General features: G+C 46.3%; 1 long non-coding RNA gene across 7 annotated transcripts in view; it reads left to right on the forward strand.

The window, feature by feature from the left end:
- Nucleotides 1-18,765, forward strand: part of LOC125915150 (uncharacterized) — a 212,588-nt gene that overhangs the window by 74,426 nt on the left and 119,397 nt on the right. The gene's annotated exons all lie outside the window — the stretch shown is intronic.

Below are 18,765 nucleotides of genomic sequence, written 5' to 3' on the forward strand. Positions count from 1 at the left end.
AGAGACTTACGTTGGCCCCTGGTAAGTTCACTAATGGCAGTGCCTGTATTTCTCTTTTTTTAAATTGTTAAAAAAAATTTTTAATGTTTATTTATTTTTGAGAGAGAGAGACAGACGGCAAGCTGGGGAGGGGCAGAGAGAGAGGGAGACACAGAATCCGAAGCAGGTTCCGGGCTCTGGGTCCCCCTATTTTTTTAATTTTTGGTAAAATATACACAACATAAAAATTACTACCTTTAACCATTTTTAATGGCTCTATTACAGTATCATTGACTCTATTTCCTGGGCTGTACTTTTAATCCTTGTGACTTAGAATTGGAAGTTTGTGTCTCCTAATCCACCTTCCCTGATATCACCCTCTCCCCCTCGTGACTTTCCTTCCCTTTGAAAACTACCAGTTTGGGGGCGCCTGGGTGGCTCAGTCGGTTAAGCGTCCGACTTCGGCTCAGGTCATGATCTCGCGGTTCGTGAGTTCAAGCCCCCCGTGGGGCTCTGTGCTGACAGCTCAGAGCCTGGAGCCTGTTTCAGATTCTGTGTCTCCCTCTCTCTCTGCCCCTCCCCCGTTCATGGTCTGTCTCTCTCTGTCTCAAAAATAAATAAATGTTAAAAAAATTAAAAAAAAAAAAGAAAACTACCAGTTTGTTCTCCGTGCTTCTGGATCTATTTCTGTCTTGCTTGTTTGTTTATTTTGTTTTTTAGATTCACATACCATTTGTCCTCACAGCTTGTTGTTCGTGGCTGGCTGCTGTCACTTAACATAAGGTCCTCAAGGTTCATCCGTAGTGTAACATGTATTAGGAATTCCTTCTTTTATCAGGCTGAGTAATATTCCATTCCACTCATCCATTCATCCGTTGATGGACACGTGGGTCACTTCTACCTTTTGGCTACCTTGACTAATTCTGCTATAAACATGGATGTACAAATATCTCTTCAGTACCCTGCTTTCAATTCTTTTGGATGTGTACCCAGAAGTGAGATTGCGGAATCACGGGTAGTTCTATTTTTAAGTGTTGGAGATACCACCACGCTGTTTTCCACACTGGCTGCACCGTTTTCCATTCGGCCAACAGTGCGCGAAGCTTCTGATCTCTCCATGCCTTCTCCAGTGCTTATCTTCTGTTTTTGGGGGGTAGCAAACCATCTTAAGCATCACGAGGTAGTATTTCACTGTACTCTTAGTTTGCATCTCCCTGAGGAGTGGTGATGTTTTCGTGTACTTTTTGGCCATTCGTATGCCTCCTTTGCCAAAAATGTCTGTTCAAGTCCTCTGCCCGTTTTGGAATCGAGTTGTTTGTTTTCATTGCTGAGTTATAGGAATTTTTTTGTATATTTGGGATCCCTTGTCGGATAGATGATTTGCAAATATTTCCTTCCATTCAGTAGGTTGTTTTTCCACTCTGCCGATCATGTCATGCAATGCCCAGAAGTTTTAAATTTATATGTAGGGTGATTTATCTATTTTTTTTTTCTTTTTCTGCTTGGCTTTTGATGTTATATTCAAGAAATCATCGCCAAATCCAATGTCATAAGACTTTCCCCCTATATTTTCTCTTAAAATGTTTTATAGTTGGAGGCCTTACATGTGGGTCTTTGATTTATTTTATGTAGCACCTGTTTTTGCCCTTCCTTAGACAGCGAGTTTCTAGAGCATAGAGGCCGCAGCTGTCCACCTACATATTCTTGGCACATAGGACATACCTGGACATGTGGTAGGTGATCAGTAAATCACAGCTGAATGAAACAACTTTATCAGACATGATGAGACTAAACAAAAGAATGTATTTATAGTGACTTTCCATCTCCATAGTAATTATGGCAGACTGCCCTGGGGACCCGTAAAGAAATCTCTGAATTAAGAAAGTAATACTACTTGCGAGGGCTTTTTGGCATTTTACGTATTTACTTTTTCCTGAAGATATATAACGGAATATCCGCACATTTGTCATCCTGGTTGTGTTCTTATCACACTTGACCCTGACCGCCTTTTTCATGCACTCTGTGAGCAGTTAGCTCTACCATGATGAAACCGTGCAAAGAGATTGTTTCTCCCGTCCATGTGGGTCCCCAACACCCTGGGTGGGTCGGTGGAGGAGGTGATAAGTTAGCTTCGTGACCTTGGGCAAGTTATTTCCCCATCTCAGAGCCTCCTTCAGTTCCTTCATTTATGAAATGAGCAAGAAACACATAGGAGAGTCCTTCTAGTTCGAAAATCATCCAGTATTTCAAACCGAAGTAGGAACTCAGCCTCCTCTGGGAAGAAACAAAGATAAGCTTCACCACAGTCTGCCTGGCAGAGAGGACCTGAGAGCCAGGTAGAGAGAAGGCTGGACCCTATCACTGGCGTTACGTTCCTGCTCACGCCACATGTGCTCCAGGGAAGGGGACGGTTTGTGGAAACAGTCATACCATTGTTATCCTTGCACCGGGGACGTCTCCACGTCCCAGAGACTCCGGAGCCAATGGTCTTGTACGTGGGCTCGCTGCGGTGCGACCAATTTAAAAGATAAGGGGCCTCTGGGTCACAATGTTAGTTACAGCTGTGAAGGTCACCCCACCTCTAACCCCACACATCCCACGTGTCTTCTGGTGAGTTTCAGCCACGTTTCAGAGACGGTTTCGACGCTGGCCCCCTCGTGGGCTCCTCTGTGAGGTACCCTGTGTATACTAGCATCTGATTCTGAGGTCTCCCTTCTGCCACAGCCCTTCCTGGACCTTTCTGAGACTGGGCACTGGGGCTTCTTGATGGTGCCAATCAAACAGCAAGGACTACCGAGGGCATTGGGGAAATCTGGATTCTGATCTCCACTCTTCCCTCTGCGTGAGCTCTGGGCAAGTGAATTACCCCTCACTGGGAATGGCTGTTGACAAGTGTCAAACAGAAGGGATTTTATCTACTGTTTTAAGCAGGGAATTGGGTTGTCGAAAGAGGGAAGAGTAGAAGGAACTACCTTTATCGAGCACCTTCTGTATACAAGGTCCTCTGCCAGCTGCGTGTACAAGCTATTATTCTGTTCAATACTCAAAACAGTTCCATGAAGGAGCCCTTGTTAGACTCATCTTAGGATGGGAGAATTGATGCTCAGAGAGGTTAGGGGACTTGTTCAGAGTCACACAGCTTGTATGCAGCAGAATCAGGATTCTTGTGCACACCTAGTGCACATTTTCTCCTCTTAGGGCTCCTCAGAAGGAGGATCGCAACCTCCTGAGCCTTCTGGCTTTTACCTTTGCTGAAGAGCAGATGCCGCCTATGTTCCCCCAAAGCCACATTTTCCGGAGAAAGAAGAAACTTTTGGTCAAATTGCCAAATGCGGAGTGTTGAAGGGGGCTGTGTCAAAATTGCCCCAAAGACAAAGATCCAAGTGTAAGCAAGGCTTCATTTATCTGTGATTCCAACTCACAGTCATTTCTTTTGCTCTCTCTTCCTTTTTCTGAACATATTCTTCGCAAATGCGTTTTCACCGGGGGCCCTGGTGAGTGTTATGGGGTCCAGATTCCTGCTCTGGGGCCCTGGATTCACAAAGGCCAAGTTGACGTCCATTCTGCATCTGGCTTATTTGATTCCAGAAGAGTGCTGAGGTCCCCTGAGAGAGCCAGGAGAGATTTGCCTCCTGCAGAGGTTTGGATAAGCCTCAGCTAATCTCCGTGGCTTCTTAAGGGCACACCTGCTTGTCTGCGAGCCAGCAGCCTCCTCGCTCATTTCCCGTGGGACGGCTGGGGTCAGAGGGCCTCCAGAAAGCCTTTTATCCCCCACCGCCCCACCAGGCCCCCCTCAGCAGCACCTGGGTCCACACATAAGACTTTCTTTGAGGGGAGGTCTAGACGTTGCCCCTCCCAGAATGGGGGCCGGTGCCCTTTTCCCTTCTTTTCGAGGCAGCTTGCTTGTTCCTTCCTTCTAAATAAGCATTTAATTCAAGCTTTATCATGCATGGCTCAAACTTTATCCCACCGTGGCTAAGCTGATCTGAATTAGTTTCTGGGCTGCTGAGCTGTGAACGCATAGTAGGTGCTCAGTAAATAAAGATGCCGTCTGGTTATGATCTGCCTGGGACTCCACGAAACGCTGTGAGCTTTCCATCTGCTACATCGCCCGGATGCGATAGTAACGCTGATAATATAACACGTCAGAGAATTCAAGTCATTTCTGGTCAGCCTTGGGAGTTAGGGATTCTTTCCTCCCACCTTTCCCAAATCACATTGTCCTTCTTAATTACCCTTTAGAAGTAGCTAGTAGTGAAGTTGATTTGTATTCTATGAGCATTCTGCTTAAGATGGGCAGTCAGGGACTGTTGTTTGACATAGGAAGCTCTCAGGTGTTTGCCTTCTTGCTTTCTTTCCTTCCTCCTTCCTCCTTCCTCCTTCCTTTCCTTCCTTCCTTCCTTCCTTCCTTCCTTCCTTCCTTCCCTCTCTCCTCCCTTCCCCCTCCCTCCCTTATCCCCATCCCTCCCTCCCTCTTCCCCCCTCTCTATTTTTTGTATATAAAATGGAGGCATAGACCATTTTCGACGAGGGTGCTATGAATGGTAATCTGTAAGGGTATGGCTGAAAAGAATCTAATTTAAAAAGCTGTGATCCTCTCTTCCTTTGAACTCACCAATTGTTCTGCAGGTTTGTAATTCCACTTGTCCCTAATTCCACTAATATTTGTTAAGCCCTTATTCTAAGTCCCTGGGCTGAGTAAGAGGGGGATGAACCCAGCCCCATGGAAACCAGTTTACCTAGGAAGCTAGGCCATTGGAATTAACATGCTAGAGCCATGTGTGGGTTGGTGGCTTATTTGAGTATTAAAGAAGGGGGCGGGATAAATAAATATCAGTTCTTCTGGTCACGGGCACAATATCACAAGCTCACACATATTTCAGTTACCTTCCCCAAACCATGCCAGATAAACAGTGTCAACCCCATATTATAGATGAGGACATAGAAGCCCAAAGGCATTGAGCAACTTGCTAAGTTGGTTACAGAGCTAAGACTATAGCCTGGCTGATGCAACCACTACTCGGAAATCCAGGTGTGATTTGAACCCGGCCCTAGATCTGAACAACCCTCGGGTTCTAGCGTCTTCCATCTACACAGAAAGCCAGCTGCGATGGAGACGGAGAATGCTGCGTAGGGAGTCCCTTTAAAGAGTTAAGGCTCCAAAGTGACTTTTAGAGGGGAACACATGTAAAGATAATTTACCAGCTAATTGCTAATCTTCCCTTTCAGTGTGGATTGTATACATATCAGGGTGTGTGGTGACTTTCAACTATGGGTTTTAGTTATTTTAGCTGGGGCACGCTACCTTTTCCTCTGCCTGCAGCATTCCGTTAGGATGCTGCTTCCTGCTCACTGAAAGGCTTTGGCATTTTCTCTCGCCTGGTATGTACACAAATGAATGTTCCACACCTCCCTTTTCCCCAGTGGAGTGCACAAACAGACAGACACTATCTAAGATTAGGCTGCAACTCAGGGCCCATAATATTGTGGCAGAAAGTAGAAAATAAAACAGCCAGTGCTGGGTGCAGGATAATAGCATAATAGGATAAGTGTGAGAGAGTCAGGAGGCGGTAATGGCCCTGGAGATGTAGAAATTCCGGGAAAGTAGGGCGGTATAAAAGCGGAGACGCCATCTGTGGGATCCAAGCAGTTGTGAGAGACTCTGAATGACACAATATGGAGATCTGTTACACAACACACAAAATAGTAGTAAAGTAATCATCTGGCCTTAACAATTGTCAGGCGCTCTTTGAAACGCCACCTTCCTGGCCACCAGCGCCAGGGTAGCCGCGGATAAATGGCAAGGTTATAAATTGCCGCCTCCTTCGGCCAATTAAAATTGCGGAAAGCGAGAAGCCAAAAGATCGATGCCTCCTCCCTTCGCCAGGTGGACTCTGGGCTCGACCAGCAGTGGGCACAGCACATGCTCTCACGCCGTCTCCTTCAGGGACAATAAACAGGTAGATCAGAGGGATTGAGAAGGAAACTCCACTTTACTGAATGAACGCGTGTATGTGCCAGGCGTGATGGCTGGCATTTTGTGTAGATGATCCCATTTGGTCCACAGAGCGCCACTTTGAGGTTGGTGGCATCGTTCCGATATGAAACAGGAAGACACTGAGCCTCAGAGAAGGAAAATGACTTGCCCGTCTTGACCTGGGTGGGGGGAGCCAGGATTCTCATTTGGGTCTGGATGACTCTCAGGTCCCCGCTCTTTCTGCTACCACCCCTGTTTCTCCGAGGTGGAACAGTCCGTAAGTGAGTTACGTCTGCTCATCGGAGATCCTTTTCCAAATAGACATTATCCATGAAAGTTTCTGTGGACAGGAAATGCGTCTCTTTAAGTCTCTGGGAATCTGGAATCAACTAACCAATCAACTAATCAACTTTCAAGTAATTGGAATGATCCTTCTGTATTTCGGTTTTAGGGGAGAGAGACAGAGGAGAGGCAAACCACTGAATGTAGGATTGTAGACAGAGCCTTAACTTCTTGACTTTACATTTATCTCAGTACAATTTTTCAGTTCGATATGCTCTACCTTCTACTTAAGTGACTTACGATGGCTAAAGTTGAGAATGATGACCCAGAGGGGTGGCAAGGACCTAAATCATTAAAGAGGACCAGAGAAGCGCATAGAAGGAAGAGTACTGGGGCGCCTGGGTGGCTCAGTCAGTTAGTTAAGCGTCCGACTTCCGCTCAGGTCATGATCTCCCGGTTCATGAGTTCAAGCCCTGCGTCAGGCTCTGTGCTGACAGCTCAGAGCCTGGAGCCTTCTTCAGATTCTGTCTCCCCCTCTCTCTGCCTCTCCCTCACTCACGATTGGCCTCTCTCTCTGTCTCAGAAATGAATAAATGTAAAAAAAAATTTTTTTAAAAGAAGGAAGAGTATTGATTTTGAATGTCTTAAGAATATAGGCTTGAGTCCCCGAGCAGCCACGTAGGTCCTGGCTCCGGGCAGACTGATCACTGAAAACTTCAGTTCCATCAACCTCCATGGAAGGTGGGTGTGGGGTACCTCAAAAGGTGGTTGTGAGAAATTGATAAGCTAGCATGTGGCTAAATCACCTTGCATAGAGGCTTATGCATCGGACCAGCTGAGTAAATCCTAGTTTCCTTCCGAAGGCCGAAGAGTAATTTTTTAATCGCAAGTAAAACAAAGTCGATATTGGCCGTATGATTTTTTTTCCCTTTTTTTTTTTCTATGAGTGCAGCATCTGTGAAATGGGTCAGGAGGGTTGGGGAGACACAGACCGCTGGCCTCAGCAGAAGGGGCCTGAGAAGTATGCTCCCAACGTGGAGTTGAAGTCTTGGAAATCGACACTGCCTCCTGCATCCTGTGTATTTCTGTTAGCGTGGGTTCTTACAACAATGTGTCATACGATAACAATGAAAGAAAATGTGGCGGTTTGAGCAAGCCACAATAGAATTTGCCAGTTTATCCTTAGTTCAACCACCCAAGCTTCTCTGAGGAGACTTGGCCAAGGGAAGCAAATGGCTTAGTGCCACGCTTCAACCTCCGTGCCCTGTGCATTTCCCTGTAAGCCATTGTTCTCTGCCTCCACCCTCTGCCCAGACAGCTCAGTGGCCTTTGGAGACATTTTGTCCTTGTTTCTGTGCATCAAGATAGGTCAAGGACACAACCACTGACCCCGACATGATGAAGACCATGAGGAAGAGAGGGGCTTTGAGAAACCCATTGAGTGGCATTTACAAGCGAGCCATATGTAGAGCCGTGTGGCGTCGAGTTAAGACCACTCTCTGACTTCGTAGTGAGTCAGCGCTGGCGTGAGTCCTGGGTTTACTGCTTACAATCCTGGGATGTGGGGAATGTGGCTTAACTTCATCAAGTCTTAGTTTCCTTGGTAGTAAAATGGACCTGGCTCGTGTGATAAGTCCTCGGTAAGTTTAAGTCATTAAATAGAATTTGCTTTCTGTTGATCCTACTGTTCCTGACTTCATTTAGCTACCTCCCAGTCTCTTCTGAGACGGAGGTATGGTTTGTCCTCATCATTCTCAAAATAGCTCACACTCTCCGTGTTTTCTCCTTGAATTGGCCAGATGGGCGCTAAACTATTTGGGGCTTCTCAGTGGGAGACAACACAGCAACTAGAGGACCACCCCTGGCTCCTGCTCTTTCTCTCCCTGCCTCTCTTCCTCATTCTCCCCTCCCAGGGAGAGGGTGTCATAGGGGCAATGCCAGTATGGTAGATGTAGGGCTTCCATCAGGAGCCCTGAGCACGGAGAGCGTTTTATCTAAATTTGCAATGATTTGTTTCTCACTGCAGACACTGCTATTTAGCATTATTGATCTCCTGTGTCTACTGAGCCACGTCAGATGTCTTTGACCCTGGTTTGCACCAGGAGCAGTCAAAGGGCCGCCTGAGACCATCTGGCATTGTGATTGAATTCAGTTCCTCTTTATGTTTGCCTATGCCGTTTTGTTCTGCCTTGAAATGGTTTATGCCATTGCAGGTGGGGTCCAAAGTGCACATGACTTTGTGTCATGCTTTTCACTATAGTAATGGCTTCTCTGGGTAGGAATTGCTTTCCTGCATGGCTTCTACTGTCCCAGGGAGGGAAGGGCTCTCAAAGCTTGCATTTCTTCTCCAGGAAGTTGCCAGTATGCTTTCGGAATGAAACTAGGAGGGGCTGGAGAAGACATTCGTTGATCAGCACATAGAAATCGAAATGATAGGGTGAGAGAAAGAGGGAAAGGGGAGTCTAGACCAAAAGTAGGGATGCCATATTGTTTTCTGTGTTTCTTCTTTTTTTTTTTATTTAAAAAAAATTTTTTTTAACATTTATTTATTTTTGAGACAGAGAGAGACAGAGCATGAACGGGGGAGGGGCAGAGAGAGAGGGAGACACAGAATCCGAAGCAGGCTCCAGGCTCTGAGCCATCAGCCCAGAGCCCGATGCGGGGCTCGAACTCACAAACCACAAGATCGTGACCTGAGCTGAAGTCAGACGCTCAACCGACTGAGCCACCCAGGCGCCCCTTCCGTGTTTCTTCTTAGAGTTGAAAGTTTTCCTGAATTACTTTCTAGGGCATTAATGAGAAAAGATGTCAGGAGAGTTTTTTCTTTACCTTTACCATTCAAAGAACAGCTAGCAATATTGGTCTCCCCAAAGTGTGCTTGCCCATCAAACATCTCTACTCCAGCTTGCCACATTTCATGAGCCCAAACCTGTTTCTTTTCTCTTTTAATTTGGATCCGAGCCACCTGCCCTTTGTGCTGTCTCAAGATTATTGCTTCCAGACATTTTGAAGCCCTAAGGTCACTCAGAGAGGAGAGTAATATCCCGGGGGAAGGTAGACCAGCCCTGCTTGAAACATTTAATTTTCATAAGAGAGTGATGATAACTTGAATAAGGAGCAAGTATATTGCAGAGAATTAGGCTCCTGGTCCACAGAGAAGGGATCAATAAAGACTCTCTGAGCATGGTGAAGTAAATCAAAGAGTTGGGGTAATTACTTAAGAAATTTGCTCTAAAACCTCTGCTCAGGAGGGGCTTAATTTGATTGCTTACTTCCAATTTATTGTCCATTCAATTCATCAACTCAGTCGGATTTTACTTGTGTAGGCCCAACGCATGTGTGTGTGTGTGTGTGTGTGTGTGTATATGTATGTATTTTTCCAGAAGGGTGGAGATACAGTGGTGATCCTCTACCAATTGTCTCATCTTTACTCTAAAATCCATTTCGTTGTGGAACTAGCAGTACCGTCAAGATTGTTAGCAAATCGGTGCGTTCCATTATCGTTCCTAGAAGGCGAAAGACAAAGAGTTGGCTATCACACCATAACCCTTAGTAGAGTTTTCTCCGTACGATAGAATCATTTTATGTTTTTGCTGGCATGGCTAGCACCAAGCATCCCAGTACATCACATGCACTCTGTTGCTTTAACTTGTCGCCATGACAACCTCAACATTCTCCCACAGTAGCAAAATTTAAACATGTCTCTATGAATCTGAAGGAACATAAAAACCCTGCTAGCATCAGTCCGTTCCATATAGCGTTCTGAGATGATTTCCGTAATAACGATGAACTGGATGTCATTTCGTGAGATGCAGTCCCTGCTTAACCTTTCCCCTGCAAAGTACAAAATAATCAGGCTCTTTCATAGGAAAATGGCGGCCTGCCCTATCTAGTTCTTCATTAGCTCTTGAATGGATATATATGCCACTGTATTAGGCTCAATGTATTAGTTAGGGTGTGCTCAGATAACAAATAGACCCTACAGTATGTAAAGATTTGTTTTTAAATAGGAGTCCATTTCTTCCTCTTGTCCTGGTCCAATACATTGCTTCTAGTCCGTAGTAGCTTTCTTCCATGCAGTGATTCCTGAGCCCTCATCAGGCGGGCAGCATCTCGCCTCATCAAGTTTTATACCTCGCTGGTAGCGGGCAAAAGAGAGTGTGGCTGTGTGGTGCGTTACAAACACCTCAAGGTCAAGTACGTCCCTTCCGCTCACATTCTACTGAGTGAATCTCGTCCTGTGGCCAATCTGGATGTAAATGAAGCTGGAAAAAGTAGTCCCTAGCTTGGCAGGAACTTCTCAGCAGCAACTCTGTGTTAGAGAGGGAGAATCACGAGGTTTAATAGATAGCTAAGTAGCTCTGACCTCTTGTAGACTCTTGTAGTTAAGTAGAAAGAACGGGGGGCGGGGGCGCCTGGGTGGCTCAGCTGGTTCAGCGTCCGACTTCGGCTCAGGTCGTGATCTCGAAGCTCGTGAGTTCGAGCCCCTCGTGGGGCTCTGTGCTGACAGCTCAGAGCCTGGAGCCTGCTTCGGATTCTGTGTCTCCCTCTCTCTGTGCTCCTCCCCTGTTCACTCTCTCTCTCTCTCTCAAAAATTAATGAACACTAAAAAAAAAAAAAAAAGAAAGAAAGAAAGAAGAGGGAGACGTGCTTCAAACACATGAAGGGGTCACAGTTTGGGGGGAGAATGTCATGTAACATGTATGTGCTGTGGTAAAGGCATGAGCTGAGTGACACGGGGGTGACTTCTGCCCAGCAGGATTGGGAAAGTTGGCGTCACCGCCTTTATAGTAGCTGTACCTTGGGCGGATAAAGAGAACCGTCTTATGGTAATTTTTAAATAATAGACTTGCTTAAAAGCATGTGTGTACGAATGGGAGGCTGGAGGAGATGGGACTGAAGAAGAATAATTAGATAATGTCGTTGTCCCCGTTGGTTCTTAAGCGATAAGCCTGTATTTCTCCCTCACTCTCCACTTGCCTTATCACGAGTGGGTGACCTTGATGAGACATTTTCAGCACAGTATCTTTGGTTCCTTTTAATCTCCTGTCAGTTGCTATCACTGTCAGCATGACCTAGCTCCAGTGAAAAATTCAGCTTTCATTGCAGCCTTACCAGGAATGCTAAATTATGAGGAAATGTCAGGATGGGAGGAAGCTATAAACACCGTGGACACATTACTTATGGGGGTGATTGAAGGACACAGATCTCTTCCTTCGACATTGCAAGGACTAAGAAGACCTGTATTTTGACCTTCTGGATCTTTCTACAGCCTGAGTTGATACGACTTGTCACTTGAGCACTGTCTTTCTCTAACGCTGATTGCTGTTGTACTCTAGCCAGGTGAATTGCAATGGATGTTTACTTGCCTGGAGTAGGAATGACCTACAGCTAACAGTTTACCAAAAGGCACCAGGCTCCAGGCATAACTTTCAGCGGGGCGGTTGGCAGGTTTGTGGTTGTAATGTTCTTTGAAGTCTGTTCACGAAGCAGACACCACAATGAAATGCTCTCCGTGAAAACGCTTTGAAAAGTTGCAGGGACTTCAAATACACATGAAAGAAGATACGGAGTAATTATTACTCACACTTTATTTTTTATTAAGTTTATTTATTTATTTTGAGAGAGAGAGAGCATGAGCACACGTGGGGGAGGGGCAGAGAGAGAGGGAGAGACAGAATCCCGAGCAGGCTCCGTACCATCAGCGCAGAGCCTGATGTGGGACGTGAACCCACGAACCGTGAGATCCTGACCTGAGCTGAGATCAAGAGTAGGACGCGTAACCGACTGACTTACCCAGGCGCCCCTGTTACCCACACTTTATTTTTATTTTTATTTATTTATTTTTAATTTTTTTTTTTTAACGTTTGTTTATTTTTGAGACAGAGAGAGACAGAGCATGAACGGGGGAGGGTCAGAGAGAGGGAGACACAGAATCCAAAACAGGCTCCGGGCTCTGAGCTGTCAGCACAGAGCCCGACGCGGGGCTTGAACTCACGGACCTCGAGATCACGACCTGAGCCGAAGACGGCCGCCTAACCGACTGAGCCACCCAGGCGCCCCATGTTACCCACACTTTAAATGGAGACTTTCCTTAGTGACATTTATATGAAGCGCTTCAACCAATCTCTCTTACCTAAGGGCAAGCAGAATTTGGATTCGTGTGAAACATTTTTAGTGATTCTATGGGATGCTAGTCGACCATGGTGAGCACGGCAAGAGATATGAATGCAAATAAACAGACAATAGAAATTGAGGCAGATATTCAGACAACTGGATCAAAACCCCTTACCTATGAATTACTGTACATTTTTATATATTTGCTTGGTTTTCAGATCTTGGCCCTTAGATTCTGGCTGTGGCTTCGCTTCTTCTTTACTCCAAAATTGTCACTTGAAAGCCAAAGCCTTTGTATAAACCCATAAGTGCATAGCTGAAATGATGTCCTGTATCCCACAGTTTTCTGGAAGTCTTGGATTCTAAGGGTATGCACTGAGGATTTATGCTTTTTATTATGATTGCTTTTGATATACCTCACAGTTGATTACTTGCACGGTAGAATTTGAATCATGATGTGGCCCCTCTGGCCCCTCCCCCGCCCGACTTCCTTCCACCCTACTTTTTCTTCCCTAGACTTTAATCTTTCCACATTCAGTATTTGGAGTAAAACCTGTGTGGAGACATCAAGGAGGGAGATTTGAGGTCCTAGACCTCAAAAAAAAGACCAAAGATCTCCTCCACTCTTTTAATTTATGTCCGTTCAACACTAATGACGTACTGGTGGAACACTATTTTTTTTTTTACTGAGTGAGGCTTTAGTTTCTGTTTTGACGGCTGATGGAACAGGTGAGCCCAAATTTCTAAGGTATGGCGCGCTCTAAAATTACTTACCTCGACTTTGCCCAGAGAAGGACACCAGCTGAGGTTCCGCTAAGGACAGATATTTCATTGGATGGATGGGGGCCGAGCGAATTTATCATCAGGTCATCAGGGTGCACGGAGCAGGCCCTCAGGGCTCAGGCAGCACAGAGGGTCACTGCAAGGTGTGTGGGTCACTCAGAGTACAGTCGACTCTTGTTTCAGAAGTTTCTCCATGCATTCAACAGGAGGTCTCTCCGGGAGGGATGCGATGTCCCGGTGATGTCCACATCACAGAATAATCTCGCGATTTGCCTGTGAAGTCATTGAATCATACAAGTTCACAGCTGTGAAGGGATATTAGAAGTCATTTAGCCGGACTTTCCAACAACTGAAAGGCTTCCTCATATGGTATCCTTGACTAAGGGCCTTTCCGCTTCTGTGTGGACCTTGAAGTCCTGTCGGTAGTAAGAACACGCCGTCATTTTCTCTCTCCAAGCTAATTATAAGTTTCCAAAGGAGCTCTGAGTGGCTAACGTTAAGATCAACTAGCTAATGTAGATACCAAGCAGACTTTTCATTAGAGCCGTCGCAAATTTTCTACATTTGGTGTTGCAGAACTACAGACAGTGAACTGCTTTGATACTAAGCAAGCAACCTGCAGTGTTAGAAATAAAACCTTCTGGGGCGCCTGGGTGGCTCGGTCGGTTAAGCGTCTGACTTCGGCTCAGGTCATGATCTCACGGTCCGTGAGTTCGAGCCCCGCGTCGGGCTCTGTGCTGACAGCTCAGAGCCTGGAGCCTGTTTCGGATTCTGTGTCTCCCTCTCTCTCTGCTCCTCCCCTGTTCATGCTCTGTCTCTCTCTGTCTCAAAAAAATAAATAAACGTTAAAAAAAAATTAAAAAAAAAAAAGAAATAAAACCTTCTTCGGTGTCACATACATAGCCAATTTAAGGCCTTTCTCAAACCTGAAGTGCCCCCATTCTGAAGATGTCTGAACGTGGATTGAGAATCAGTCTGGAAAAGAATTGGGACCCCTGACTGACACAGAAATCTCGTAATAAATTCTTATTCTTATCTTTCTTTTTTGTGTCACATTCTTTTCTTCACTTCTAACCCTCATTCTTTTTTTTTTTTCTTCTACTATTCTTTCCAGCTCCGATCTGTTCTATATATAGTCACCTTTTGATTAACTGTGACAATTAAAAATTCTAGACTATCTTTACCCATTATTATCACACATATTACGAATATGGAATGTGGGTATCTGGGGGGCAAACTAATTATGAATTTATCTTCGGCAAAATCAATTTTAGAGGAGTGTGCGTGTGCCCACGTGCCTCTTTGTGTGTGTAGAGAGGAATTATAATATTACTCAAACACAGACGTTTTAGAATTATCATCTCTAAACTTTTCCATTGCAATGTTCCTCTACATTTAGGACCAGCCATCCAGAATGCATTATGCCTTCTATTTCTCTGGCCTTAGAAATAAGTGTAAAATGTGTCAATCATAAATTTGTTGTTTTTAAAAAGCCCAGAATGCAAACGTGTCTTACTACTCAGCGTCACCTTGTTTTTGCAGCTTACCTGGAGTAGGCTGTATCACATCTTGGGCAAATAAGCTGGTGGCTGTTTTGAGGGCTTACCTAGGTATCTCTTTATCTAGCTAACACTTGGAAAACGGCAGTGATAAATGATCGTGTACTTCCTGGGAGCACGAGTGTGTTTCCAAGGGTCAAGCACATTGAGTGGCTTCTGTTGCTGCTCTAGAAAGGCAGAAATCGGGAGCCACAAGACAGAACAATAGAAAAAGCTGGAAGTTAAGTAGGGAGCAGATCGGCCCTGAGCTGGGAGGTGCTGAGTAGCAGGACTCTTGTGCTTTCTAACAGATAGTCTTTCACAGCCGTTCGTGAACTTGGTGAACACATAACCTTGGGACCTAGGGGCGCAGGGCCTTTGAGAGGGCTCTGAGTCCTCTGTAGCTGCTTATGTCAGAGCGAGATGTGGGGGAAATCCTGGAAGAAAGCTCCTCCATTGTCCCTCAGACGCATTTTTGTCATCTTTCTCCCTCAGAGGCATTTTCTGTAATTATCTGCTTTGCCACTTAAAAAGCCCTTTCCTGGCATTCACTAATGAAGCCCACAGTTCCATGGATCGTGCTCCCATTTTTCAGAGCTTGGGTTATTAGATGCAGAGAGGTTAGGGTAATTGCCCAAGAGCAGACTGTTTTCTATCTGAAATGAACCTAGACATTTAGGATGCTAGTTCGAAAACGTTACTCCCTTTCTGGGTCCGAATTGGAGTCCTTTTATGTATGGCTTATGGACTGATGTCTTTATTCGTTCGACATGCCATTTACTGCGTATCTTTTAATACTAGTTAGGTGGGAGAGAAATTAAGGTAAGTGTAATGTGGTCTCCACCATCCAGGACTTCAGACTGAAAGAAGAGAGAGACGTAAATGAAACTGATTACAAGACGGCGCGACTAATGTAGTAAGGGAGGGATAAGTGAACGAGTGCAGGTGACCGAGCCCCGGCTCTGCCTTGGCACCTAGGAGGCCAGAGGAGGTGGTCAGAGTTCTGAAGGGTTAGTAAGAGTTTGCCAGCCGGCCCAAAAGGGGAAACGGCGTCTCCATCGTGAGCTGTCCAGACAGCGTCCAGCAACATCCTTGCTTCTTTTCCCAGAACTGTCCGTGCCGAGAAGGTTAGAACCAGCTCCTGGGAGCTGTCTCACCGCCCCTCCATATCAAAATGTCTCTCTGTCTCCTTCCGTCTCGTCTTCCCTCTTGAATCAGAGGCAGGAGCGCGTCCCTCTTGGCCGAGGCCAGAGCCCCCGCTGGAGCCACCCCACAGAAGCTGTGCACGTTCTCCGCTCATTCATAAATTGTCCACAACTGTCTCCCGCACCTTCGCTCTTTCTCTACGCGTAAGTTCCATTCTGATAACAAACAAAGGACCCTCGTCTGGGAGGGGAAAAATCCTTTGAACTGGCATTCCTCTCTCGCCTCCCTTTTGTTACTAACCTTTTCAAAAGGGAAGTCTACAGCGACTGGTGTCGCTTCCCTACCGTCCCTTGTCATTTGGCTTTACCCTCCGCCCTCCGTGGTATCTGCTCTCTCCCTTAACTGCGCTCCTCGCTGTGCTACATCCTAGTTGTTCTGAAGGTTCCTCCACCTTTCCATCACTGTAGTACCTGGCGTGGCCGGCCACCGCCTACCCGCTTCTTTCCGAACTCTTTTCCTCTTGCTTCCACGACGCAGCACGCCCCTGCTTTCCTTCACGGTTCCCTTTCCTTGATGTCCCCGTTTGGGTTGGGTCAATCTCATCAGCTCTTCTTTGGGTACTTTGATGATTTTTACTTCTCCGGAGACTTATCATACGTCAGGTTGCCTTCCAGCATTCTTTTCGAGGGTCGTGTCTGATTCATTGTGACAAGAAGCAGCACCCCAGGGTGGTTGGGAGTACAGCTTGAGCCACCCTCCCATCTGTTGGAATCCTGGCTTGCTGTGTGGCCTTGGGCAAGTTACTTAACTTCTCTGTGGCCAAGGTTTCTTACCTGTAAACTGGGGATGATAACACCTTTCCTAGTGTCGTGAGAATCCAGTGAATTAAAATAAGACACGTAAAGTGTCCGGAACAGTGACTGGCACGTGCTAAGAGTCTAAACGTGGCCATTAGCTGTATTGTATCCACCGTGTCACCCAGCTCAAGAATAATATTACTTAAACGCATTTATTTAAAAAGTAAATAACTATAAGTCATAAGCATCCCGTAACTTTATTGTTATTATCGAGAGCTTCCTCTTGGTAGACCTTGACCCAGGCACTTTTCTTGCTTTATCTCAACTTTCCTCACAACTACCTTAGAAAGCAGAGCTGTTAGGATCTCCATTTTGAAGATGAGGTGACACAGTCTCCGGGAGGTTAGGTGGCTTGGCCAAGTTCAAACAGCGTGTGGGGGAGCTGACCTGACTCCAAGGCGATGGTTAAGAACCATGTTCGCGACTGGGCTCTTTGTAGGCGTTCCCGTGGTGCCAGCTGGCGGTCACATTCAGGAGTGTTCCCGGCCTCCCGCTAACGCTTGGCTTCCTCTTACTCTGTAGCGTGTGAAACGTTAGAAGGCTTTGCAGAGTGGTAAAGCCAAAGTTGGGATTGTATCGCTATCACATCTTAAGTGTCCGGAGGGAGGGGGGACCTATCTCTTACTTATTTTGTGTGTCCTCCACAGCCTCTGAGGGAGCTCTGGGTTCCCATGATTCTTACTGATACGCACAACAGGCAAGAACGTTGGACGGAGCCAGATTTAGTCGTCAGGACCTCAGTCACATACTGCCTCACCCTCGTCTTTACCCGGCACCTCCTCTGAGAAGCCTTCCAGGATCCCACCCCCTGCCACTACCCCACTTTCTTCTACCTCCACATCAGAATTAGGCACCCCTGGCCTTCGCCGTCTTTCCCAGGGCTCTCCGGACACCGGTCCCTCAAATGACATAATACGGTCCGCTTCAGTGTTGACCACTTAACTCCTCCTCCTGCCACAGGTCAGGGACCTAGTCGATCCTTTTTATATTCTTTGTGCCTGGCACTTAGAGGGGTCTCAGTAAATACTAATCCAATAAGGAAACGAAGGAGGCTTCTAAATAAGCTTTCTGGGTTTCCCTAAGAGTTTGTAGATTGCAGGAGCACCGGATTCCTTGCGGGCGTCTTCACATAGGAACAGGGAAAGATTTAGAGCCTCTGTGAACGTATTTTCTGAGTATGGGAGGCAGGGAGTGTGTGGTCAGGCGTTCTCTGGTATGGCTAACTGGGTTGTGTCCTTCGGCTCTGCTCGCCCTCTCCCTACGGCTAATGCAGAAGCACCGTCCACATCACCACCTGCACCCAGCTGAGGCGGCCGTGACGCCAGTGTCTGTAGACCTTTTGGCCATACCTCTTGGCCGCGCTGCCTTTAGAAATGAGCTCCCGTCCCCGACCCACCCCCCGCACCCCGCCTCCCCCAGGGAGGCCTCAAGCGCTATTGATCTCCACGGAACTTTCGAGTCAAGAAATGTTGTCCGTTATCCTGTGTGCCAGTTCCAGTCACCGTAATTAACTTTGCTGCGTTTGCTTTCGTAAAGCCTTCACTGACCGAAGCCCCGTCGCGTACTTTTCTTCATTTGGACGAAGCCACAGAGGGAGGTTGACAATTAATGTTGGCGATACAAAATGAACGCTCAGTAATATTGCTGAGTGTCTTGTACCAGAATCAATACTTTGTATAGGATTTCACTGGCTGATAGTTCCCTGGAGTTTGGGCCGACTGGGTTTGAATCCCGCTTCACTTTCCAGCTGCAGGACTCTGGATAACTTACTTCAGGTTCCTATGCCTGTTTCCCTGTAAGAAAGAGGGGGCGTTGGATAGGAAATATTCCATAGGCTTGATGAGACACCATGTATCAAGTGCCAAGCCCAGTGTTTGGCACGTAGTGAGTATGGCACATATTATTATTATTATTATTTTTATTATTATTATTAATCCCCACAGCGAACCTGTTACCAACTGTATTTTGGCAGATGAGTAGAAAGAGGCTTGAAGTCTGGATTCAGGCTCCATGGGGCTAACTACCATGCATCCCACCTCTTGGGTGTTGGCAGTCATACGTCCTTATCAGATTGGGCTTGAAGACT

The sequence above is a fragment of the Panthera uncia genome, chromosome D1 (assembly GCF_023721935.1).
Source record: "Panthera uncia isolate 11264 chromosome D1, Puncia_PCG_1.0, whole genome shotgun sequence".
Taxonomy (NCBI): Eukaryota; Metazoa; Chordata; class Mammalia; order Carnivora; family Felidae; genus Panthera; species Panthera uncia.